The following is a 27139-nucleotide window of genomic DNA, read 5'->3' on the forward strand; positions in this document are numbered from 1 at the left end:
CCCTTGCAGTTGGATGGATACAGGTCTGGGAAACATAGCTTGCACCTTGCTACATTTAGACATTGTTATGCTAATTAAGTGGGTGTTCACAGAAGAGCAAATTCATAGAGTCTCAGTGGACAGAGCATAACAGAGAAGAGATAAACATGGAAGAGAGTGGAAACAGATGAGCAAAATCATGTGAAATTTTTTGGGTGGCTATTGTTTATCCCAGCGAGAAGATTCTTTTTAGATCTATCAGTTTGTAGAGATGAAAACTATGAATGTGATCTTTAAGGAAGGAAAGGGCTGTCTAATATGGTTACCCAGTGTGCATGAGGCTGTTTCATCCTCCCTTTTTGCTCGGGTGGAAAATCTGTGAACAATATGCATCGTAGGCCACACAAAAATTCCCTGAAGTGGAAAAAGCCTAGCAGGCACCAAGTGAAAGATGCTTCACAAGAATAAAACGTGGCTGCTTTAAGACCTTGCATTCTAGGCCAGGTCAGGCTGATTGGGTTTGGTTGAGGAAATGCCAGATTATCAGGTCTCGGAGAGGTATATTGATGAATGGATAGAGACTGAAACCAGCATCATTTCTGGCAACTTGTCCCTAGGAAACCAGACAGTAAATCATTTCCCAGTGTCAGCCCTACAGATCCAGAGGGAGTACACATCAATGAAGTCTGTCAACAAGTTCAGAAGCTCCATCTCAACAATTTTAATTTATCTCCTCACCAGTGAGATATGGGAGCCTCTGCAGTAAGCCAAACCGAGTGTTAGAGACCCAGCCTTTCCTCTTCCATAACCTACCACCCTCAGAAACATGTCGGGAGCTCCTGGTGCCCTGGTGCAGAGGAGACAGGCTCTGAGGGCTTCAGCAATGTCATATGAATGATTATTTCATAAAAACTTAGGGTCAGATCCCAATTATCTGGGTGCCAGGGGAATTCTTCTCCAGGTCCTCTGAGGAAGGTGGCCTCACGGTGTCTCCTTCCGTCACAGTCCCTGTCCCTGCCCTAGACATGCCTAGTGCTGCTCCTAACTATTATTATTTCTTGTCCACTTTCTTTCTGCTTTTTTCTACCACCACCTAACTGGTGCCTCTGTCCATCTTTTAAAATCAGTCATCTCAAATGCAAACTCCTACGCGAACTCTTTTCCCAGTTCTTCCCATTATTTCTACCATTCTTCCTTTGTAACCCTTTTTCTCATAATTCTTATATATTCTACCTTGTATGATAGGCATTGCATATTTATTTGATTTTCCCTATTAAATTTTTGAGGCTTTCTTTTTTAAATTGAGGTATAACTTACACACAATAACTTTTTTCTCTCCCTACTCCAATTTAGACATATTCTTATCCTCACTTTAACTATGAATGAACTGCTTTTAACCCCATCTATGGCATTCTCAATTTCAGTTATTCATTTTTTTGCTTATAGAATTTCCATTTTATTATTTTTATAGTTACCAGTTCCTGAAATTCTACATCTTGTCACTTAATTTGATTACATTAATTACAGTTATTTTAAAGTTTATGTCTGACTTTATTCTCCTTTGTACTGTCAATAATTTTAAAAGTACAATTACTTTTTATTCTTAAAATATAAAAACTCAGAGATGATATATTTGAAATAAAAATAAAGATTGTGTCTGACCATTCTAGTATCTAAGTCTCGTGTAGTTTTGTACTAGTTGGGGTTCTCCAGAGAAACTGAACCAATGGGACGTGTGTATATCTACAGAAAGAAATTGCCTAGAAGGAAGTGGCTAACACCATTACGGAAGCTGACAAGTGCCAAGATCTGTAGTCAGTAACCTGGAGACCCAGGAGAGCTGGCGGTGTACGCTCTAGTCCAGTGATGGCGAACCTTTTGAGCTCGGCGTGTCAGCATTTTGAAAAACCCTAACTTAACTCTGGTGCCGTGTCACATATAGAAATTTTTTGATATTTGCAACCATAGTAAAACAAAGACTTATATTTTTGATATTTATTTTATATATTTAAATGCCATTTAACAAAGAAAAATCAACCAAAAAAATGAGTTCGTGTGTCACCTCTGACACGCGTGTCATAGGTTCGCCATCACTGCGAAAGCAGTCAAGCCCAAGGTCCAGGAAGAGCAGATGTTTCCCTTTGAGTCCAAAGGCAGTAGAAAAGGAAGAAAAGGCAGTTTCTAGGTCAGGGGCAGCTGTAGAGGGAGTTCTCTCTCATGGTTTTTCTGCTTATTTGGGCCTCCCACTGATTGGATGCGGCCCACCAGCATTGGGAGGGCAATCTGCTCTGCTTGGCCTCGCAGCTCGGATGTTAGTCTCATCCAAGACACCCTCACAGACACACTCAGAATAGTGTTTGACCACATATCTGGCCACTCTTGGCCTGTCAGATTGACACAGAAAATTAACCATCACGGCTTGGTGAGGTGGTTGTTTTTTAATTGAATACCTATCATTATATATGAAAAGTTGTATTGACAATAGGAGGGTCCTGTTTTCCTCCAGGGAGGATTTGCTTTTGCTGTTGACTAGCAGTTACAGTAAGGACCAGTGACTTTAATGCCTTCGGGACTGGGCAAAACCAGAGCTCCCTCCGTGAGGACGGGTCTGCTTCCCGTTCATCACTGTGCCTAGGGGGTGGCCCCTTACTGGGTCCCACTGAGAGCCCAGGGTGCTTTCTTTTCAATGGGCACCCAGCACCCACGTTTTGACACTTGATCCAAAGAAAACCTCTAGAAACCCCGTTTAGCTTCTTGCTCTTTTAGCTGTTGCTCGCAAATCGGTCAATAATGAAGACGAGCTATTTCAGCACACCTCTCTGAGTTTCATTGTTCTCTAGAATTTTGGCCTTTCGGATCACCTCTGCCTTTGATGCTTTCAAAAGCACTTTAAATAAATACTTTTTCCAGCTTTCCTAATGTTCTTGGCAGGAAGATTGCTCTGCAGTAGCTGGTCTGCCATCCCCACCCCCGCATCCACTGTTACCAGCTGTTGTTGCCTAGCTTCAAGTTCTTCAGGGTTTGCCACTGAGAAGTATGCCAGTTCGAGTTTTGTATTCTTTTGGGGACCTGTTTTTCCTCTGGACAGTTTTAGAATCTTCATCCCCATGATTATGTTTTACGATGATATTTTTTGGATTGTTTATCCTTTTTCATGTGGAAATTGGCATGCTAACATACTGAAAACTTCTCTAGTATTTTTTTTTCTCTTTGTTTTCTCCAGAAATGATTCTCTGGATTTATTTTGGTTTCCATTGTCCATCTCTGTTTTTTTGGTGTGTTTTTTAATTTTTGGTTATATACAATGAGAAATGTGGGTTATTTTCCCAATTATATCTTGGAATTTATCTCATTGAACTTTGGATTTCAGCCTTCATGCAAATATTTTCTGAGATAATTTCTTATTTTTTGTTCCCGTTTTGTGTTATCCTTTCTATTATTTCATGGCTCACTCACACTCTCTGAGGACGACAAATATTTGGAGTTTTGCTGTACTCTTGCATCGTCTCTATTCATCTGAATCCCTTTGCTCATGTTTTGTTTGTGTTAATCTGACTACTGTAATTGAAGCTTTCCTGAAATCCTGACATTCCTTCGTTATCTGCTTCTATTTAAGAAAGAAGCAGTGAAAATCCTGGGAGGTTTTGGGTGGAAGTGAGTCTGGTCAGCTAGTCAGCATCACTGCAGGGTGTTGGACAGGTGTCCTGACATGTTGGGTGCTGTTCCCCAATGTTGTGATCTGTATGTTTTTCTCTGGAGCCATTCAGTTTCTCAAAAGACAAAAAAAAAGTTCAGATCTCCTGCCTGAGGGCAGCATCATCGAAGCAAAACAGCACAAGAGGCTGGGTTTTTAGGTGGGAGTGTCAGCACTTAGTGTTTGGATTTTCACTTAATCCTCTTCATGGTGGCCTTTTCCGCCCCCTGTCTCTATGCCCAGTGTACCCAGGTCAAGAAGCTCTCTCCTTCAATTTTATACAGAACCCTCTAGGCCTGAGCTGGCATGGGGAGGAGGACTCGCTTGGAGGTTCAGGACGAGGCAGTCATCTTGCGGGACCCAGTGCCCCTCACCAAACCCATTCATCCTGCCATGTGTCATGCACTGCTGCTGCACCTGCTCCAGACTTAGAGCACACGAAGGAAGCTCAGTCCTCCCAGAGTTCAGTCTGCTAAGGGGGAAATGGTAATCAACATAAAGGTATGCATGAATCAGTGTGTCCAAAGGTGACACTCCCTTGATAAGAAGAGTGGAAGCAAGATAAAGGGGATTGGAAGTGCCGTGGCTGGGGGATAGAGGGCAGTGGTGGACTGTACTTTATTTTTGACAATTTATTTGGAAATAAGTTCAAACTCACAGAAAAGTTACAAGAATAAGAATAGTACATAGAACACCATATACACTTAACCCAGGTTTATTACTGTTAATATTTAACCTCATTTGCTTTGCCTCTCCCCCTCCCCGTTTGTCTCCATCTGTCTCTATCTCTCTCTCCCTCATACACACACACACACACACACACACACACACACACACGAAGGGGGAAGAGAGAACAAGTGTATATGCAGTTGCTCCTCATCTGCGAGTTCTGCATCGGTGGATTCAACCAATAGCAGATCAAAAATATTCAGAATAAAAGTATTCCAGAGAGTTGATCCCGAAACAGTACTGTATAGCAGTGATGGCGAACCTTTTGAGCTCGGTGTATTAGCATTTTGAAAAACCCTAACTTAACTCTGGTGCCGTGTCACATATAGAAATTTTTTGATATTTGCAACCATAGTAAAACAAAGATTTATATTTTTGATATTTATTTTATATATTTAAATGCCATTTAACAAAGAAAAATCAACCAAAAAAATGTCAATTAATATTTGACGAAGGAGACAAGAACATACAATGGAATCAAGACAGTCTCTTCAATAAATGGTGTTGGGAAAATTGGACAGATACATGCAAAAAAATGAAACTAGACCACCAACTTACACCATACACAAAAATAAACTCAAAATGGATAAAGGACTTAAATGTAAGACAGGAAACCATAAAAATACTAGAGGAATCCAAAGGCAACAAAATCTCAGACATATGCCGAAGCAATTTCTTCACTGATACATCTCTAGGGCATTGGAAATTAAAGAGAAAATGAACAAATGGGACTACATCAAAATAAAAAGCTTCTGCACAGCAAAAGAAACCATCAACAAAACAACAAGAAAGCCCACTGCATGGGATTGCCAATGTAATCACCTATAAGGGTTTAATCTCCAACATTTATAGGGAACTCATACAACTTAACAAAAGGAAGATAAACAACCCAATCAAAAAATGGGCAAAGGACCTAAATAGACACTTTTCAAAAGAGGACATTCAGAAAGCCAAGAGACATATGAAAACATGCTCAAAGTCACTAATCATCTGAGAAATGCAAATCAAAACAACAATGAGGTACCATCTCACACCTGTCAGAATGGCTATCATCAACAAATCAACAAACAACAAGTGTTGGAGAGGATGTGGAGAAAAAGGAACACTCGTGCACTGCTGGTGGGAATGCAGACTGGTGCAGCCACTGTGGAGAACAGTATCGAGTTTCCTCAAAAAACTAAAAATGGAACTCCCATTTGACCCAGTGATTCCACTTCTAAGAATATATCCCAAGAAGCCAGAAACACCAATCAGAAAGGATATATGCACCCCTATGTTCATAGCAGCACAATTTACCATAGCTAAGATCTGGAAACAGCCTAAGTGCCCATCAGTAGATGAATGGATTAGAAAACTGTGGTACATCTACACAATGGAATACTATGCTGCTGTAAAAAAGAAGGAATTATTACCATTTGCAACAGCATGGATGGAACTGGAGAGCATTATGTTAAGTGAAATAAGCCAGTCAATGAAAGAAAAATACCACATGATCTCACTCATTTATGGATAATAAAGACCATTATAAACTGATGAGCAAAAATAGATACAGAGGCAGAGCAGCATCGAACAGACTGTCAAACTACAGCAGGAAGGCTGGGTAGGATTGGGAGGCGGGAAGGGGGGGGTGAGAGATCAATTGAAGGACTTGTATGCATGCATATAAGCATAACCAATGAACATAAGGCACTGGGGGGTAGGGGAGCCCGGGGGAATGTCAAGGGGAGAAAAAAAAGGAGACCTATATAATGCTCTTTGTAATATTTTAAGCAATAAAAAAATAATAAAAAAAATGAGTTCGCATGTCACCTCTGACACGCGTGTCATAGGTTCACCATTACTGCTGTATTGCAACTATTTACATGGCATTTACATTGTATTAGGTATAAATAATCTAGAGATAATTTAAAGTATATGGGAGCATGTACATAGGTTATATGCAACAACCCTATCCTATCTAATAAAAGACAAAAAGGGTAATTAACTGTACCTCCGCTACGCTTCCCATTGGCTAATCAGCAAGATATGCAAATTAACTGCCAACAAAGATGGCGGCCGGCAGCCATGCAGCTGAAGCGAGCAGGAGGTTTGCTTGCTCCAGTGATGGAGGAAGCCAAGGTTCCCCGCCTGCTGTGGCCCAGCTCTGAGCTCCGAAAGCAACAAAGTTTCAATTATAGAAGCTAAACAATCCCCAGAAACCTGCTTTCAGCCAGCCAGGCCTCAGAGCTGGAGTGAGCAGGATGGCAACAAAGTTTCAATTATAGAAGCCAAACAAACCCCAGATACCTGCTTTCAGCCAGTGGCGGCCTCAAACCTGGGAGCACCAGTGAAGGCAACAGAGTTTCAATTATAGAAGGTAAATAAATCCCAGAATTAAAAAAGAAAGAAAAAAAGGAGAGGCTGGGAGCTTCAGTCGCAGGCCAGCCTGAAAACGGCCCTCAGCTCCTCACCCAGACTGGCCAGGCACCCCAGTGGGGACCCCCACCCTGAAGGGGGTGTGGCCAGCTGCAAACAGCCATCATCCCCTCACCCAGGCTGGCCAGGCACCCAAGTGGGACCCCCACCCTGATCCGGGGCACTCGTCAGAGCAAACCAGCCGGCCCCCACCCGTGCACCAGGCCTCTATCCTATATAGTAAAAGGGTAATATGCAAACTGACCCGAACAGCAGAAAGACTGGGAATGACTGGTCACTGTGACACACACTGACCACCAGGGGGAAGACACTCAATGCAGGAGCTGCCCCCTGGTGGTGAATGCACTCCCACATGGGGGAGCTCTGCTCAGCCACAAGCCAGGCTGATGGCTGCCAGTATAGCAGTGGTGGTGGGAGCCTCTCCTGCCTCCTCAGGAGCGCTAAGGATGTCCGACTGCAGCTTAGGTCTGCTCCCCGCTGGCAAGTGGACATCCCCCAAGGGCTGCCGGGCTGCCAGAGGGATGTCTGATTGCCAACTTAGGCCCAGTCCCCTGGGGAGCAGGCCTAAGCCAGCAAGTGGTCATCCCCCGAGGGGTCCCAGACTGCGAGAGGGCACAGGCTGGGCTGAGGGACCCCCCCCCCCCGAGTGCACAAATTTTTGTGCACCGGGCCTCTAGTTTTATATAAGTGACTTAAGCATCTGTGAATTTTCGAACCTGGAGGTTCCTGGAACCAATTCCCCACGCGGATACCAAGGGACAAAAGTGTCTGTGTGTGTGTGTGTGTGTGTGTGTGTGTGTGTGTGTGTTTCTTTCTGAACCATTTGAGCGTAAGTTGAATATATCAGTGTCCTTTACCCCTTTTGAGGTGAATGGACTTTGTAGTTGCTCACTAATATTTGAACTGGTAACAGAGTACCTGATTCCCATTTCCCTCATACAGCATTTTCAGATACCATGGAGCATTTTTTAATTGATAAATCAGTGACCCATTGTCAAACAATGCAGTGTTTTGCTTCTGGACCACATAGAGTACTCCAGCTCGAAGTTTAGGGAATTGCCAAAGAGTAGTTTTTCAGTTAGCAAAGTCATCCTTTCAGATTCTGTGTAGCTTTGCCTTTGGAAACCAAGAAAAAGCTGATATTGCCCAAGACGCTAGTATCATGTGGGAGTTTTGTAGCTGTAGGCATGAGGCTGCATTTGGTATTGTCTCCAATCACTGAATTCTGAGGCTGTCTGGGGAACACGGTTCAGTTTGAAATGACAGATGCTCTGTAGTAGCTTGTGGGACCACAGAGCAGCTGTGAAGAGTGATCTGCAGCGGGCCTGTGGACACTCTTCTTTCTGTTTGAGTTCTTAGAGATTCTGAACCTGAAGGACTCAGAGTGCATTTCAGGAAATTGTAAGCTGAGCAGAAGAGCATTTTGTATTAAAAGTAAAAGAAATGGCAAAAGCTTAAGAAGAATAGTCTGTAGGAAAATTTTGAAGCTATGTTTCCATTAAGTGTAATCATAAGTTATATAAATATCTCTGTAAATATGCAAGCATTCTATGTATTAGCAACCCTGACATGTAGATTAAACGCATGAAATGGCTTTTTTTATATTAAGGTAATTAAAGTATAGAAAAATCTCTGCCCCAAGAGGTCTGAGAGTAATTCACATGAATGGAAAGTGGTAAAAATGGTCAGTTTCATGAATGCCATTTATCTTAAGCAAAGCTTATTGAAATGGCATAATTTTTTTTATTGGATATGAGATTTTTTTTCTTTTTGCTTTTTTTAAAAAATTTTCTTGTTTAAAGTATCACAAATAGTAGTACATATGTCTCCTTTTTTTCCCCCCATTGACCTTCCCCCAGCCTCCCCAAACCCCAGCACATGCCCTTATCACCCCCCTCCCACAGTGTCTTGTGTCCATTGGTTATGCTTATATGCATGCATATAAGTCCTTCGATTGATCTCTTACCCACCCACCCCCCAACACTCCCCAGCCTTCCCGCTGTAATTTGACAGTCTTGTTCGATGCTTCTCTGCCTCTGTATCTATCTTTTTGTTCATTAGGTTATAATGTTCTTTATTATCCATAAATGAGTGAGATCATGTGGTATTTTTCTTTCACTGCCTGGCTTATTTCACTTAGCATAATGCTCTCCAGTTCCATCCATGCTGCTGCAAATGGGAAGAATTCCTTTTTTTTTATAGCAGCGTAGTATTCCATTGTGTACATGTACCACAATTTTCTAATCCACTCATCTGCTGATGGGGCATTTAGGCTATTTCCAAATCTTGGCTATTGTAAATTGTGCTGCTATGAACATAGGGGTGCATATATCCTTTCTGATTGGTGTTTCTGTTTTCTTGGGATATATTCCTAGAAGTGGTATCACTGGGTCAAATGGCAGTTCCATTTTTAAATTTTTGAGGAAACTCCATACTGTCTTCCACAGTGGCTACACCAGTTTGCATTCCCACCAGCAGTGAACAAGGGTTCCTTTTTCTCCGCATCCTCTCCAACACTTGTTGTTTGTTGATTTGTTGATGATAGCCATTCTGACAGGTGTGTAGTGGTACCTCATTGTTGTTTTGATTTGCATTTCTCAGATGATTAGTGACTTTGAGCATGTTTTCATGTGTCTCTTAGCCATCTGTATGTCCTCTTTTGAAAAGTGTCTATTTAGGTCCTTTGCCCATTTTTGATTGGGTTGTTTATCTTCCTTTTGTTAAGTTGTATAAGTACCCTATAAATTATGGAAATTAAATCCTTATCGGATGTAACATTGGCAAATATATTCTCCCATGCAGTAGACTCTCTTGTTGTTTTGTTGATGGTTTCTTTTGCGGTGCAGAAGCTTTTATTTTGGTGTAGTCCCATTTGTTTATTTTCTCCTTAGTTTCCACTGTCCTAGGAGATATATCAGTAAACATATTGCTCCGGGATATGTCTGATATTTTGCTGCCTATGGATTCTTCCAAGATTTTTATGGTTTCCCATCTTACATTTAAGTCTTTTATCCATTTTGATTTTATTTTTGTGTATGGTGTAAGTTGGTGGTCTAGTTTCATTTTTTTGCATGTATCTGTCCAATTTTCCCAACACCATTTATTGAAGAAACTGTCTTGACTACATTGTATGCTTTTGCCTCCTTTGTCAAATATTGAGCTTAATGGCTTGGATCAATTTCTGGGTTCTCTGTTCTGTTCCATTGGTCTATATGTCTGTTCTTGTGCCAGTAGCAGGCTATTTTGAGAACAGTGGCTTTTTAATATAACTTGATATCTGGTATTTTGATTGCTCCAACTTTGTTCTTCTTTCTCAGAGTAGCTGCGGCTATTTGGGGTCTTTTTTATTCCATATTAATTTTTGGAGTTTATTCTAGGTCTGTGAAGTATGCCGTTGGTATTTTAATGGGATTGCATTGAATCTATAGATTACTTTGGATAGTATGGATATTTTAATGATGTTGATTCTATCAATCCATGAACATGGTATATTCTACTTCTTTATGTCTTCCTCTATCGCTTTTTTCAATGTCCTATAGTTTTCTGAGTACAGGTCTTTTACTTCTTTAGTTAAGTTTATTCCTAGGTATCTTAATTTTTTTGTTGCAATGGTAAATGGGATTTTTTTTTAGTTTCTCTTTCTGTGAGTTCATTATTGGTGTATAAAAATGCCATAGATTTCTGGGTGTTAATTTTGTATCTTACTATGTTGCTGAATTCCTTTATTAAATCTAGTAGTCTTTAGATGGAGTCTTTAGGCTTTTCTATGTACAATATCATGTCATCTGCAGATAATAAAAGTTTTACTTCTTTTATAGTTTGGATGCCTTTTATGTCTTCTAATCTGATTGCTATGGCTAGCCCTTCCAATACTATGTCGAACGGGAGTGGTGAAAGTGGGAATCCCTGTCTTGTTCCTATTATTAGGGGAAATTGTTTTAGTATTTTCTCATTGAGTATGATGGTGGCTGTAGGTTGTCATATAAGGCATTTATTATTTTGAGATCTGATCCCTCTATTCCCACTTTGCTGAGAGTTTTTATCAAAAAAGGATGTTGTATTTTGTCATATGCTTTTTCTGCATCAATAGATATGATGTGATTTTTGTCTTTCAATTTATTTATGTGATGTATCACGTTTATTGATTTGTGTATATTATACCAGCTTTGCATCCCCAGAATAAATCCCACTTGGTCATGGTGTATGATCTTTTTAATGTATTGCTGGATACTATTTGCTAATATTTTGTTGAGGATTTTGACATCTATGTTCATCAGGAATATTGGCCTGTAATTCTCTTTCTTAGTAATGTCTTTATCTGGTTTTAGGATTTGGGTAATGTTGGCTTCATAGAAAGAGCTTGGAAGTGTTCCTTCCTTTGGAAATTTTTGGAATAGTCTGAGGAGGGTAGGTTTTAGTTTGCCTTTGAATGTTTGGTAAAACTCCCCTATGAAGCTGTCTGGACTAAAGTTTTTGTTTACTGGAAGTTTTTTGATTACTGCTTTGATTTCATCAGTTGTTATCAGCCTATTCAGGTTTTTTTATTCTTCCTGATTGAGTTTTAGAAGATTGTATTTTTTTAGGAATATGTCCATTTTGTCTAGGTTATCCAGTTTTGTTGGAATAGAATTGTTCGTAGTATTTTACAATCATTTGTATTTCTATGGGATTCATTGTCACTTCACCTCTTTCATTTCTGATTTTGTTTATTTGAGTCCTTTCTCTTTGCTTCTTGGTGAGCCTGGCTAGAGGTTCAACAATCTTGTTTCTATTGATTTTTTTGTTTTGTTGTTGTTGTTTTTTTATTTGGGGGGTAGGTCTTTATGTCATTTATTTCCACTTTGATTTTTATTTCCTTCCTTCTTCTTACTGTGGGCTTTTCTTGTTGCTCTCTTTCTAATTCTTTAAGTTGTAGGTTTAGATAACTTATTGCCACTTTTTCTTGTTTTTTTGAGGTACGCCTGTAATGCTATGAACTTCCCTCTCAAGATTGCTTTCACTGTGTCCCTTAGATTTTGCATTGTGTTTTCATTGTCATTTGTTTCCAGGATGTTTTTACTTCTCTTTTGATCTCTGTTGTAATCCAGTCATTGTTTAATAGCATGCTATTTAGCCTCCAAGAGTTTGATTGTTTTTATTGTAGTTGGTTTATAATTTTATACCACTGTAATCTGAGAAGATGCTTGATATGATTTTTTGATATAATCTTCTTGAGTTTGTAGAGACTTAGCCTGTGTCCAGTATGTGGACTATCTTTGAAAATGTCCCATGTGACTTGAGAAGAATGTATATTCTGTGACTTTGGGGTGAAATGTTCTGAAGATGTCAATTAGTTCCATCTGATCTAGTGTGTCATTTAGGATTGCTGTTTCTTTGTTGGTTTTTTTGTCTAGAAGACTTATCTAGTGATGTCAATGGGCTATAAAAGTCCCCTACTATTATTGTATTGCTATCTCTCCCTTGATATCTTCCAGAAGTTTTCTTTTGTATTTGGTGCTCCTGCATTGGGTACATATATGTTTACCAGAGTTATATCCTCTTGTATCAATCACTTTAGTATTATGAAGTGGCCTTCCTTGTCTCTTGTTATGGCCTTCACTTTGAGGTCAATTTTGACAGATATAAGAATTGCTACCCCAGTTTTTTGTTGTTTTTTTCAATTTGCCTGAAAAAATTTTTTCCATCCCTTCACTTTCAGTCTGCGTGAGTTCTTTGTTCTGAGGTGGGTCTCTTGTAGACAGAATATATATGAGTCGTGTTTTCTTATTCATTCAATTACCTTGTGTCTTTTGATTGGAGCATTTAATCCATTTATGGTTAAAGTTGTTAGTGATAGGTACTTGTTTGTTGTCATTTTTATTCTTTATTCCTGTGTTCCTTCTTCCCTTTCTGTTCTTTTTACAGCAGTCCCTTTAACATTTCTTGCATTGCTGGCTTGGTGGTAATAAACTCCCTTAGTTTTTTTTGTTTGTTTGTTGGTTGGTTTTTTTTGTCTGTTAAGCTCCTGATTTTTCCTTTAATTTTGAATGATAGCCTTGCTGGATAGTGTATTCTTGGGTTCAGTCCCTTGCTTTTCATTACTTTGTATATTTCATTCTATTCCCTTCTGATGTGTTTCTGTTGAGAAATCATTTAATAGACTAATAGGAGATGCCTATAGGTAAGTTTCTGTCTCTCTCTTGCAGTTCTTAATATTCTTTGTCGTTAACGTTTGCCATTGTAATTACAACATGTCTTGGAGTGGGTCTTTTGGGTTCCTCTTGTTTGGGACTCTCTGTGCTTGTGAAACTTTTTTTCCCTCCCAAATCAGGGAAGTTTTCTGTCATTCTTTTTTTTTTTAATTTGGAAAGGGTATTTATTTATGGAGCACCTAAATCTGTCATTATTTCTTTAAATAGGTTTTCTATTCCTTGCTCAGCTTCAAGTCCTTCTGGCACCCCTATTATGTGGATGTTGCTTTGTTTCATATTGTCCCTAAGTTCCCTTAAATCCTCCTCCTGCTTTTTTTTTTTTATGGAACTTTTTTTTTAATTAAATCTTTATTGTTCAGATTATTACATTGGTTCCTCTTTTTTCCCACCATAACTCCCCTCCACCCAGTTCCCACCCCACCCTCCGCCCTCACTCCCCACCCACTGTCCTAATCCATAGATGCACGATTATTGTCCAATCTCTTCCCTCACCCCCCACACCCCTTTCCCCCCCGCCCAAGAATAGTCAGTCCATTCCCTTTCTATGTCCCTGATTCTATTACAATCACCAGTTCATACTCTTCATCAGATTATTTATTCACTTGATTTTTAGATTCACTTGTTGATAGATGTGTATTTGTTGTTCATAATTTGTATCTTTACCTTTTTCTTCTTCTTCCTCTTCTTAAAGGATACCTTTCAGCATTTCATATAATACTGGTTTGGTGGTGATGAACTCCTTTAGCTTTTTCTTATCTGTGAAGCTCTTTATCTGGCCTTCACTTCTGAATGATAGCTTTGCTGGATAAAGTAGTCTTGGTTGTAGGTTCTTGGTATTCAGCACTTTGAATATTTCTTGCCATTCCCTTCTGGCCTGCAAAGTTTCTGTTGAGAAATCAGCTGACAGTCATATGGATACTCCCTTGTAGGTAACTGATTTTCTTCCTCTTGCTGCTTTTAGGATTCTCTCTTTGTCTTTTGCTCTTGGCATTTTAATTATGATGTGTCTTGGTGTGGTCCTCTTTGGATTCCTTTTGTTTGGGGTTCTCTGCGCTTCCTGGACTTGGAAGTCTATTTCTTTCACCAGGTAGGGGAAGTTTTCTGTCATTATTTCTTCAAATAGGTTTTCAATATCTTGCTCTCTCTCTCTTCTTCTGGCACCCCTATAATTCGGATGTTGGTACGTTTAAAGCTGTCCCAGAGGCTCCTTACACTATCTTCGTATTTTTGGATTCTTTTTTCATTTTGCTTTTCCGGTTGGGTGTTTTTTGCTTCTTCGTATTTCAAATCTTTGACTTGATTCTTGCGATCCTCTGGTCTGCTGTTGGGAGTCTGTGTAATATTCTTTATTTCAGTCAGTGTATGCTTAATTTCTAGTTGGTTCTTTATCACAACATCGAGGTTTCACTAGATTTCTTGAAGATCTCACTACATTTATCGGCGGTCTCACCAGTCTTTTCGAGGGCCTTATTAAATTTATCGGCGGCTTCTAGACAGTTCTTTAAAGACCTTAAAAGTGTGGTTTTGAACTCTATATCCAGCAGTTTGCTTTCCTCCATTTCTGTCGTTTGTGTCCTGTTTCTTTGTCTCGGCATTTTTTATGCTTCGCTGTGTCGATAGAGTTCCTTTCTGTGCTAAGTGTCCCAATTACCTGCGGTAGACACTCTTGGTGCACCGCCTTGTGGGCTTTGTGCACAGTCTTGTTGTAATTAAGCCTTGATTGTTGTAGTTATCACTGGGAGGAATTGACCTCCAGGCCAATTGGCTGTGAGAATCAGCTGTGTCTGCAGTGGGAGAACTTCTGTGCTGGAGACACCCCTCTGGGGCAAGACTTGCTTCAATGGGGCTTTGGTGCTCACCGAGTCTGCCCCCTGAGTGTGTCTTTTATGGTTCCATGGAGCTGCAAACTGGATGGTCGCACTCTGACCTCTGGGTTTCCTGGCTCCTGGATCTCTAGGGAGGTGCTATCTAGCCTTTGCCTGCGGCTATCCAGCAAAAGCCTCCCTGCAGGGCTTGGGCTGGGCAGGTCCCACGGGATCAACAGGGAGGGACTAGCAGTTATGGCTGCTCTCAGTCTTGCCCTCAGAGGCTCTGCTTCTCAGTGTCCCGGTAATCGCTGCAAGCCCCTGGGAGAGAAAGCTGCCCTAGGGTTCTGACCGATGCCAGACAGTCCCGCTTCTCCCGTATGAGTCTGGGTCCCTAGAGACTCGCCCGGAACTGGAGCTCAGAGCCTGAGACTCCCTCCCAATTGAAAACGACAACCGCGCCCTCAGCCGTCAGCTCGCTCCCCATGCACTCTGCACCTTAGTATTTTACTTCCGTACTGCGCCTCCTCTGAGTCTCGGTATGCTTTTCTCTTTCCTTCTAGTTGTAGAATTTCCACTCAGCCAGCCTTCCTGTGGTTCTGGATGATTTCCGTTCTGTCTTTTAGTTGTATTTTTGAAGTGGTTCTGCGAGGCAGCAATCTCCGGTGTTTACCTATGCCACCATCTTGGTTTCTCCCTCCTCCTGCTTTTTAATATTTTTTCCTAGTTGCTGTTCAGATTGGGTGTTTTGCTACTGTCTTCTAACTTGCTGATTCGGTCCTCCACTTCTTCTAGTCTACTGATAAAACCTTCCATTGCGTCTTTTATTGCAGCTATGTCATTCTTCATTTCCTCTTGATTCTTACAGATGTTGGTAAATTTCTCATTCAAACGGTTTAGCATCCGTATTACCATTACTCTGAATTCTTTCTCTGACATATTGCTTGCCTCCTTTTCTCTTATTACCCTTTCTGTCAATTCCTCCTTTCCTTTCCTCTAGGGATTGTTTCTTTGTCTCCTCACTTTGGCTGTCCCTTTGTATTTGTTTTATGTAATATGTGTTGTTGACAATTTCAGTACCTGGACGACCGGCTTGAGGTCCGAGAAGTTGGAGCCCTTAGTCGTCCAATGGTCCAGGACTCCTTAGCCCAGAGGCTGGGACTGCCTTGAGTCTCACGTCTTTAATGTCTCTGCTCTGAGTTGTATTCCCTTCCTCCACGGTTCTGGTCCCTCAGTTGTCTGCTGCAGGTGCTCAGGGTCAGCTGGGGACAGGTGCTCAGATCCTCTGATGTATGACGCCCTGTGAAGCCGCAGAGCCCTTTGGCATGCAGTTCACTTAAGGGCCCCAGTGTCCAGAACATGGTGTGCCCTAGTTTCTTCCTCTTTGCCCCATCAGCCTGGTCCTGGGGGCTCCACAGAGCGCCAAGTGGGGGTCCCTGGCCAGCACCATTGGTGCTGTCCTTGGGTCTGAGCAGGTGCTGGGCCGAGTGTCCCTGGCCGGTATCATCAGCGCTGTCCTTGGGGCTGGGCGGGCACCGAGCCAGGTGTCCCTGGCCAGCACCAAATGTGCTGTCCTTGGGGCTGGGCAGGCGCCAGGTCAGGCAGTGCTAAGTGGCATAACTTTTTAACAGTAATCAATAGTTGAAGCATCTCATACTTACTTCATAGGGTATGGAGTTAATTGTTTCTGAAGCTGAATGTTTTGAAACTCTTGTAAGTATTGGCCTATCTCTAACAATAATGGTAGTGATTAGCTTAACCCTTGGGAATTATGTCACCAAATGATAATTATTACTCAGAAATTCTTTTGTATGCAAGTATGTAGTGTTTATAATGGTTAATGGCATGGGCTCTAAAATACCTCATCTTAGTTATTTTGCAGCTAAACCTTGGTTTTTTCATCTGTGGAATAAAGACACTTACTTGGTATGGTTGTGTGTGTTGAATGAGATAATATATATAAAGTGTATTAGTGTAGAACCTAGAAGACAGTGAGCTATCACTACTGTTATTCTAAGCACTTCCCTACGGTGGGACATTTTCCTGTCTTGATGGATGAAATTGTTAAGACAGTATAACATCTCAAAAAGCAAGCTCTTGACCATTCAAATAGAACTGTATTTGCAGTTTATAAACTGCATACAGATGATTAAATAAGGTGAGTAGTCTTATCCTAACAAGAGGAAAATGTGGCCTTATGGGGAGAAGAGATCAACTAAACTGAGATTACTTGTAGGTCTATGCTTTGACTACTAGCAACTATATCTTTGAGGGCTCTCTGGTTTATATTGCCAGTTCTCTAATGGGTCTTACCAATGCATAAAAGGAATCATATAAAAGGAAAAACTGTGTGCTTTGTTTTCTTGTTTCCAACTTGTGCAGTGGGGAAGCACCTAGCCATTACTGCAGCAGGTGGACTGAGCTAATCAGCAGAAAGGCAAAGTAGCAATAATGCTGTTCTTTTGAAGATGTGGAAGTAGTATTTATCATGGCTTCATAACATGGGCATCATTGCTTTACCCCAGGAAGAAAATGGATGCATATGTAATAAATTATCTGAATAGTAAGGTTTATTGATGTTTTTTTAGATTTTATTCTTTTTTTTTAATGCCTCTATTTAATGAAACAGAGTGCACACAAACCACATGTGAACATCACACTATTTACCTTTAAGTCGGTTCCTAGCTTCCTTTCTGAAAATTGATTAATAATAATAAATTCAGGAAAAAATTAACATCAAAGTACTATCTCAAGTCCCCAAGAAAGTGCCCTCTATAGAAAGTCCCGGTGTGTGTATTTACTTTCCTGTGCTATTCAAGAGAGCATGGCTGTGCTTCATTATCAAAAGTTGACTCTGGTAGATATCAGATGAGAATGTGAAATATAAGAAAATGTTTCCTTAGAGTAGAATGAATTGGCCAGTCTAGTTCTTTCTTTAATGAGACAGTAACATAAGAAAATGTTTTGTCATGTACACAGATTTGGAAACCTCTCTGCACAGCTGTTTTATAAAATTGGGTATACTTCCTTGACCTCGGTGATTTTTTGGCCAATAGGTTGCTATATGAATAAAAGAAGTTTTTATTACTATGACTTATCCTATCAAATGTGGACTATAAATTTCACTGAAATTATTATTATGATATCTAGGAAAAGTATAAGTTTCACCCAACAGGTAATAACTGTTTTTCTCCAAAGACAAAAGAGGAAAACCCAGTCTCACCAACTAAATATTAGTTGTGATGAACAGTATTTGGTCTTCTTATGTTTTTGAGAGGCAATGATGCATTCAGAGCACATATTAGAACTTCCTCATTGCTTCGGTGCATTCCCATGATTTCAGAGTACACTTTAATTCTCAATTTGTTATTGATATGGATCAACCAAATGCAACCCTGTAGTTGCTCATGTATTTTTAGAGTTTCCCTTGCATGCAGTTTTGTTTAACATGGGTCACAGTAATGGATCATTTATCTGAAGTAATGGATTGCTTCCTCTTTCTGCCAGCTGATTGGATCAGTCTGAAGTTCCTTATGTACTGTGGGTTACAGAACTAGTATGGAATCCGTATGGTGCATTTATTAGTGTGACAGTAACTGTATTAACCATTTATGTTCTCTAAGTCTTTGAAGATGTTGCAATAAACACAAGGAAGCCTTATTTTGAAGTGAATAAACTGGACACTAAATTGGGGAAACAGATCTTTTTCCTTAGTTGGTTGTTCAGGGATCGGGGAATACAAAAACATTTATTTCTGACTCTCCCATTTAAAATATTTGTACTGTGTTTAGCATCTTTTTCTGCTTTCATAAACAGAGTACAATAATTTAGTTTATTTTCCCAATGAAGAATTTGTAGCACCTGAGAGTCCTAGTCTGAATAATTTCTCTTATCTGCAGTGCTGTTACAAACGTAGATTATTTAAAGGGATTGGGATTAAATGTACTGACCTCACTTTATTCCTTGAAATTATTTTTAACCAGATCCCTGAGAGTAGTTGGTTGGTTATTTACTAAAAGCGACCTGGAGAAGAAAATGAGATTTGCCGGGAGCCGGTCCATCCTTGCTGTTTCAAGGGACCTGGCATATATGGCATACTGTTCTTAATATGTTTGCTCACCTCCTTAGCGCCATGTGTTTTAACCAAGGTCACCTCTCCGAGAAAGGTTGTTTCCCCACATGGGGATTTTTCCCTGAGGTTAGGGAGGGGATACAACCCCTTAATTAAGTGCCAGGCGGGTAGTTAAGCTACATAATCTTTACTCCCTGAAATGGAGATAAGAAACGCCTTAACCTTTGTAATAGAAATTGACAGGATTAAAATCGGCTGGTATAAATATAGATGTAACAAGACAATAAACATCAGATCCTCATCAGCTCCTCATCAGCTCCTCATCAGCTCCTCATCAGCTCTTCATCAGATCCTCATCAGCTCCTCATCAGATCCTCATCAGATCCTCATCAGATCCTCAACACAACCTGATCAGAACCTCATCAGATCCTAACCAGAACCTAGCCAGAGAACATGGCAAAAGATCCTGGACAGAACCTGGCTACAGAACTTCACTGGAGAACCTAGACAGAACATGGCAAAAGAACCTGGATAGAACCTGGCTAAAGAACCTGGTGACTGAACCTGGCTGGAGAACCTGGAGAACCTGGCTGGAGAACCTAACGAGAGAATATGGCACCAGAACTTGGTTGGAGATCCTGACCAGAACATCGCTGGAGATCCTAGCCAGAACTTTGCTGGAGATCCTGGAGGGAGAACCTCGCTATGCTGATGAACTGAAACCAGTTTCCATGTCATTCATTCTTCGCCGACTCCGTCCACACCTTTGGGGATCCCTGGACCCGTTGGGGTTGGACCCCAACAATTGGCGCCCGAACAGGGACCCTTAGGTAAGCCCCCCATTCCCCTAGGTAAGCCCCCCGCACTCGGGACGGATAGGACTCCACCATAGGAAGAGGGTGGATAGTCTTTGCCGACTCCGTCCACACTTTTGGGAACCCCTGAAACAGGATTCCCCTAGGTAAGCCCCCACCCCCATTGAGAACCCCCACACTCGGGACGGATAGGACTCCACCAGGGTGCTACAGACCCCCCTATAGAGGATAAGTAGGGTAAGAAGGTGGATAGTACAGAACTTAGATTGAGAAGATGTGCCATACTGAGTCCAAGAAAGAAGACTCTGTATTGATCCTTAGATTGAGAAGATGTGCCATACTGAGTCCAAAGAAAGAAGACTCTGTATTGATCTTTAGATTAAGAAGATGTGCCATACTGAGTCTAAAGAAAAAAGACTCTGTATTGATCTTTTAACACAGATCTTGCTAGCAGAGGAGTTAAGGTTACTCCCAGTCAGACGGAATGTTTTACACAAGAAGTATGTCCATGCTTTTCTGAGGAAGGAAAGGTAAATGTAAAGGCATGGGAGAAGGTAGGCCCAAGGAGTCTTATCCTTAACCCCACTGCAGCCTTTCCACCCCGGGAAAGTGCAGGATTGGCAAGCTCTCCCTGGGGTGATAGATCAGGACTCAGGTAATAGCAGAAAGCACCAATCCTACTCTTAAAATGGATACAAGAGAGCATTTGGGATTTTTCTTTTTAAATGCCTGCCTTGGATTGAGTAAATGCATTACGTGCATCACCACAATGGACCCAGAGGAGCTCCTTGTCCCATCGTTCCAAAGATTTAGAGTTGCCCCGATGACAGAAAAATGGAAAAAAGAAGAAAAGAAAGGCTATGCAAGGGACTGAGGTGCCAACATGGGGTCAGCTGAAGAAGTTAACAACTGAGGCCCAACAGATGGTAGAAAAGCAAGAAGTGGAAGCTACTCTCTCAGCCAAGTCTGAGGACTCTGAGTAAATCAGCAAAAGAAACTTTCCTTTAGCAGAAACTCACTTATTTTGTCAAATGGAAAGACTTACTTATAGGAGCCTGGAAGGGACCTGATGTACTTTTAACCTGGGGGAGAGGAGATGCTTGTATATTTCCACAGGATGCAGACTCACCTGTGTGGATTCCAGACCGTCTAATCCGACCTTATGTCACACCACCCTCCATCTCCGCCTCATCCTCCTCCCCGGTATCATCCATATCGGCCAACCCAGAGGACACAGCTGAATCCGCCCTGATGGATCCTTTGATGCAGCCCTTCAACTCGCTGACACTTCGGGAAGCCCATCGCCAATGACGCTGCCTGCTAGCCAGATCAACAAGGACAACCAAACCACCAACTTGAGGACAGCTAAAATCCCTTGACTAAAGAGGCCAGCAACCTTCTACAGGAACGGGGATCCTTGTGCGCTCCATCCACTATGTTTATAGCTATGCTTATTGTCATTGCTTGCCAGTCTTCTTCCGAGTCTTAAACAGCCCAATCTGAGAGGTGGCCACTGATTTGCATGCGCTATCATTTAAAAAATAAAAAAGGGGGAATTTGCCGGGAGCCGGTCCATCCTTGCTGCTTGACACAGTTGCTGCAGGAAAGAAACATCTGCACAGCATATGTTTCAAGGGACCTGGCATATATAGCATATTGTTCTTAATATGTTTGCTCTCTTTAGCGCCATGTGTTTTAACCAAGGTCACCTCTCCGAGAAAGGTTGTTTCCCCAGGTGGGGATCTTTCCCTGAGGTTAGGGAGGGGATACAACCCCTTAATTAAGTGCCAGGCGGGTAGTTAAGCTGCATAATCTTTACTCCCTGGAATGGAGATAAGAAACGTCCTAACCTTTGTAATAGAAATTGACAGGATTAAAATCGGCTGGTATAAATATGGATGTAACAAGACAATAAACATCAGATCCTCGTCAGTTCCTAACCAGAACTCCGACCAGAACTTTGGCTGGAGATCCTGGCTAGAGGTCCTGACTAGGCTGCTGATCAACTGAAGGCTGTCTTCGTGTCATTCCTTCTTCGCCGACTCCGTCCACACCTTTGGGGACCCCTGGACCCGCTGGGATTGGACCCCGGCAGAGATTGAGAGTTGATTAAATTCCAGTTAGGGGAGATTGCATTATTCAGTGACACCTAATTTTCCAGGTATCATTTATAGGATTTAGTTGAGAAACCTGAACATAAGCAAAATTACCTTTGTTCTTTCAAAATTAAAAAGCCCAAAGAATATAAGAGCCCCATGGTTTAGGATGTCTCATTTGAAGCTTGCTAACTCACTTTTATCTGCAATCCCAACCACGTTAGAAAACCAGTTGTCTAGCAGATTAATAAATAAAAGGAGAAAAATCACACAATCACCTCAATGGGTACAGAAAAGATATCTGGTAAATTCAGCAACCGTTTATGATTTTCAAACACAGTTAGCAAACTACAAATGGATGAAATTTTTTCAATCTGACAAAGTGTATCTCTAGAAAACCTTCAGCAAACGTCATGCTTTATGGTGATTATATTGAAGATATTTTTTAGGTTGGAGCAAGAATTATTTCTAGTGAGTATTATAATAAGATTTTGGCTAACTTAATAAAGTAAGAAAAATAAATAAAAGAGATAGTGATTTGAAATGAAGAAACAGCACTGTTTATTTGTGATGATATGAGTTTGTACTCAGAAAATCCAAAAGAATCTACAGACAAGTTATTAGAACTAATAAGGGACTTTAATAAGTTGCTGGACACAGAATCAACAAGCAAATATCTTCTATGTTATATAAGCAACAGCCCTCAGAAAATGATATTTTTAAAATATCCTATTTACAAAAGCATAAAAATAATAAATACCTAATTATGTGACAATAGTTATACATGACAGCTACCTGTAAAATGTATAAAACGTTTTAGAGTCACTAAAGATTTATAATAAAAGGAGAACTACGCATGTTCATGGGTTGGGAAACTCAATATTGTAAAGATATTACTTCTCCTCAAATTAATTTATAAATTTAGTACAGTCCCAATCAGAATCTCAAAAAGATGTTTGTGGAACTTGAATAGCCAATTCCAAAATGTATATGGACATGCAGAGAGCCAAAACTACCCAAGACATTTTTTCAGAGCAAGATGGGGTTTAACCAACTCTACCCAATATCAAAGTGTATTATAAGCTTTAGTAAATAAGGCATTGTGCCCGTGTCACTGAGTTGGACAAGCAGGCTGGTAGAACAGATTGGAGAGCCCTGAAAAGGACCTGTTTGCATATACACAGGATTTATGACAGAAGTGTCACTGCAGAAAAGCAGGGGAGGGCAACCTTTGCACTTAGTGCTGGGGCAATTGGGTTTCCATATGGAAAAGAATTAAATTAGACCCATATTTCATACCAAACACAAAAACTCGTGTCAGGTCGATTATAAACCTAAATGTGAAAGACTAGACCATAGAGCTTTTAGAGGTATTATTGAAGAATATTGGCTGCCAAGGAGCCTGCAGTGACTGAACTTGACTGACCTGGCTTCTTTACCATAGCTTATAGATCCAGGTGGGACTGCGCTTGACCGAGGCTGAGAAGTCCGTTTCTTCACCATCTCCTTTGCTGCCACTGCAGCTGCTATCAAAAAGCCGGCTCTCATCCTTGACGGATAATTCTTCCCAGGATAGGGAAGGTGGCTTCTCTCAGCCCCTCAGCTGGGAGGCCTGGCAAGGTGATGGGAAATGCTACCTCTTTTAACACCACAGATTGCTTTTTATGAATCCACCCCTGTTTAAATCTCTCAAGTTTTGTTAAGTCCAATATCACTTGCGGGAATAGAAGGACTCATTTATTAGAACTACCCAAAAGATGGTAGAATTCTGAAGGTGAAGGGGTGGCATCCATGCTTAATTGCGGCAGCACTCCAGATGCTGGCAAACTTGCCATCGTTTCTACCTCTCAGATTTGTAAAGCATGCTGCTTGGTGTCCAAGTGCGATGCCAGCTCCCTGGACTGAACTGCTAACAGACAGTGTGATGAAAAGTCACTTTCTGTGTGAGCTCCAGACACCCACTGCAGTGACTGTCCTTTCAGAAACAGAAGAGCGGCATCTAACGATCCCTGCCGTGTGTAAGAGGTCCTTTGGATCCACGTCTTTATTACTTGTATTGTTAGATTTCTTAACACTTGCCACTCTGAAGGGCACATTGCACACATCTGAGACGGCAGTCACACTTGACTTTGAGGCATTAGGAGAAGTCCTAAAGAATGTCTTGGGACTAAAATGCAAAGATGAAGCGGTGGCATAGCCACGTTATACAGGAGTGGAGAGAACCGGAGTGTGAAAGCTGTTAGGTTCTTTACTTGTGCTCCTGCAGCTGAAGGTAATTGTCATTATAATGCCTGTGCTACATAGTCTGCTTACCCGTGATCAAGAACAGTATTTTCAGTCCACGGTTGGGAATCCTTGGATGTCAAGAGCTGAGTGTATGCATGTTCTACATTTTATATGGGGACTTGAACATCTGCAGATTTTGGTATCCCCAGGTTTTCTGAAACCAGTCCTCCCTGGATATCAAGAGATGACTGAATTTGGGGGGAGTCAATGGTTGCATGCAGATTTTTTACTGAATGGGGGTGGGCACCCCAGAGCCCCGCATTGTTCAAGGGTCAACTGTATATGACCTTTGTATAAACCCATTGCACTTCCGGCAGCCGGCTCTGATGGGAGGATTCTGGATCATCCCTGACATTCTGGAGTAGACAGTGATATTATAATTCCCATGGATGCCTCAGAAGGCTGTTATTAAGCACAGTCCATCCAGCATCTCTGCTTGGTGCTTGAGAAGATGCCAGGGTGGCAGAAACTCCTGTATTCTGGCTGAAACCCTGAATCCATTCGAAAAGTGTGTTACGAGTATTTTGTAATCTGTTGTTGCCAATCCAGAATTTTAAACATCACCTGAAAAGGCTGTGATTCCCTGCTCCCAAAGAATGTCTTTTATTCTCCATCAAGGCCATGTTGGTGTTCAGGGAACAGTACATTCTTACTTATGTAACAGAGGAGGAAATCTAGTAAAGGTCGAGTTGTTGTGACCAAAAATGATCTGTCATTGTTGAGAGCAAAGGAAAAGTCTACAGGAAATGGCTGAGCAGTTAGCTGACAGATATGACCAAGGGAAAACAAGAGGATATGGCTAGAAAGAAAAGAGTCCTCCACAGTTTTCACCCTCAAATCCCTTTTCTCTATTAATAAGAGAGACCTGAAGGCAGAATTACAGGTGCTACCTGATCAACTTTAATGTTTGGGCAATGCCCTCAAACAGGTTACTATGAAAAACGACAAGAGACCAAGTCCAGTAAAACCCACCTTCTCTCTAAGATTCTGATGGAAAAAGTGCACTCAGCCCATCCAGAGGGAGGAATGTAATACGTAAGGGAAATGGCAAGTGACTGATACCTGAAATCACAGGAACAGACTCACACTGAAGCTAAACACAACGAAGGCTTAAACCCACACTGTAGAACAGATAAGAGGTAGCATTATCTAATTCCTAAAACATTTTGAATGAAAATATATCTTCATGATTTGAGGGTAGAGAAGAATTTCTTGAACCAGGCACAAAGAACAATAACTATAAAAGAAAAACTGTTAAACTCAACTGCATCAAACTTAAGGACTTATCTCCATTATGAAAAAAAAAAAAAGAATAATACGGGTTGAAGAGGCAAGCCAAGGACTGACACAAGAAAAAGGACAGGTATGTGGAATAAAAAACAGCTCCTACAAATCAATATGAAAAAAAGACAGGAAGCCTGATAGAAAAATATGCAAGAGACTTGAATAAGTACTTCAGATGATATAGAAAATGTCCAATAAACATTTAAAAGCTATCCAACCTTATTATTCATCAGAAACACAAATCAAAACCACAATGCGATACCGCTATATCAGGTTAGTCAAAATTACAAAGTTTGCCAGTACCAAATATGATGAAGATAGGAAACAGTGTGAACTCTCATGTCTGTTGTTAGGGGAGTAAATTGGTACAACTACCTTGGAAATTATCTACTAAATAGAAATTATCTATTTGGAATTATCTACTAAAGCTGAACATATGGATACCATATGACCCACTCTTTCTACTTCGAGCTGATATAGTCAACAGAAATACATGCACACATGCACCAAGAGACATGTATAAAAATATATAGTTCATGGCAGCATATTTATAGTTCCTCTGGATTGAAATCAACCCAAATATCTATCAGTAAACTAAATAAGTTGAGGTATGTTCATACAACGGAAAACTATATAGCAAAGATAATCTATTGCTACATATATCAACATGGGTGAATCTTATAGGCAATGTTGAGTCAAGGAAGTAAAACATGAAAATGTAGTGTATGATTGCATTTATGGAAAGTTCATTAACAGACAGAAATTAACTTTAGTATTAAGGGATATGTATTAGTCTGCTGGAACTGCCATAACAAAATACCATAGACTGTGTGGCTTAAACAACTGACATTTATTTTCTCTGGAGGCTGGAAGTCCAAGAGCCACATGCCAGCATGGTTTCTGATAGGACTTCTTCCTGGGTTGTAGATGGCCACCTTCTCCCTGTGTGTGTTCACCAGGCCACCAGACCTCCTCTTTGTGTGTGGTGAGGAAGAGAGCAGCTGTCTGGGGTCTCTCCTTATAAGGATAAGTAATCCTATCAGCCCCACCCTATGACCTCATTAACCTTAATTACCTATCTCTAGATACAGTCACATTGGAAGTTAGGGCTTCAACATATACATTTGGGGCAAAATAGTTCATTCGATGGCAGGATGAAACGCAATAATGAAAAGCAAAACAAGGAAGTGATTATAATATTAAGGGATGATGAGTATTCATATAAAGCATAGTCAGGAAGTCAGGATAGAGGTTATCTAAGGTATGAGCAGAAAAAGGAGTTGTGATTAGAAAATGCCATGGGGGCCATGTTTTGTTTCTTGACCCACATAACCATTCATCTTATAAATTATTTGTTAAATGTCACATTTAAATTTTGTGTACTTTTCAGTATGTGTTATACTTAACAATATAAGAAGTTGTGTTTTTTTGTGTTTTTTTTTAAAAAAAGCACAACCATTGTGTTCATTCTCATTTCCTGTTGTACAATCTGGTAACATTAATGCTCTATTCCATTTTTTTACTTTATTTTTGATAGGGGATTGTGCTTTATTGTTTTGACTTTTGATTCCTCATAAAAATTATTTTTATATATTAATTTTTAAATATTAATGATAGTAAATTTAAGATGTTCAGTGATGCTCTTTTTTCTTCTGGGATATTTTTAAAATATATTTCCTTATATTATAAGGAATTCAGTTGAAATGATATTTTTGTCCTTAAACATTTTCCCATGTAGATAGAGATTTCCAGCTTCACTTGTCCCTGGCCTGC

At 40.6% G+C, this 27139-nt stretch overlaps 1 protein-coding gene across 3 annotated transcripts in view; it reads left to right on the forward strand.

Moving 5' to 3' along the window:
* The window catches only part of LDAH (lipid droplet associated hydrolase), a 90025-nt gene that overhangs the window by 38068 nt on the left and 24818 nt on the right, over positions 1-27139 (forward strand). The window lies entirely within an intron of this gene.

This window comes from Myotis lucifugus, unplaced genomic scaffold, assembly GCF_000147115.1.
Source record: "Myotis lucifugus unplaced genomic scaffold, Myoluc2.0 scaffold_94, whole genome shotgun sequence".
NCBI lineage: Eukaryota > Metazoa > Chordata > Mammalia > Chiroptera > Vespertilionidae > Myotis > Myotis lucifugus.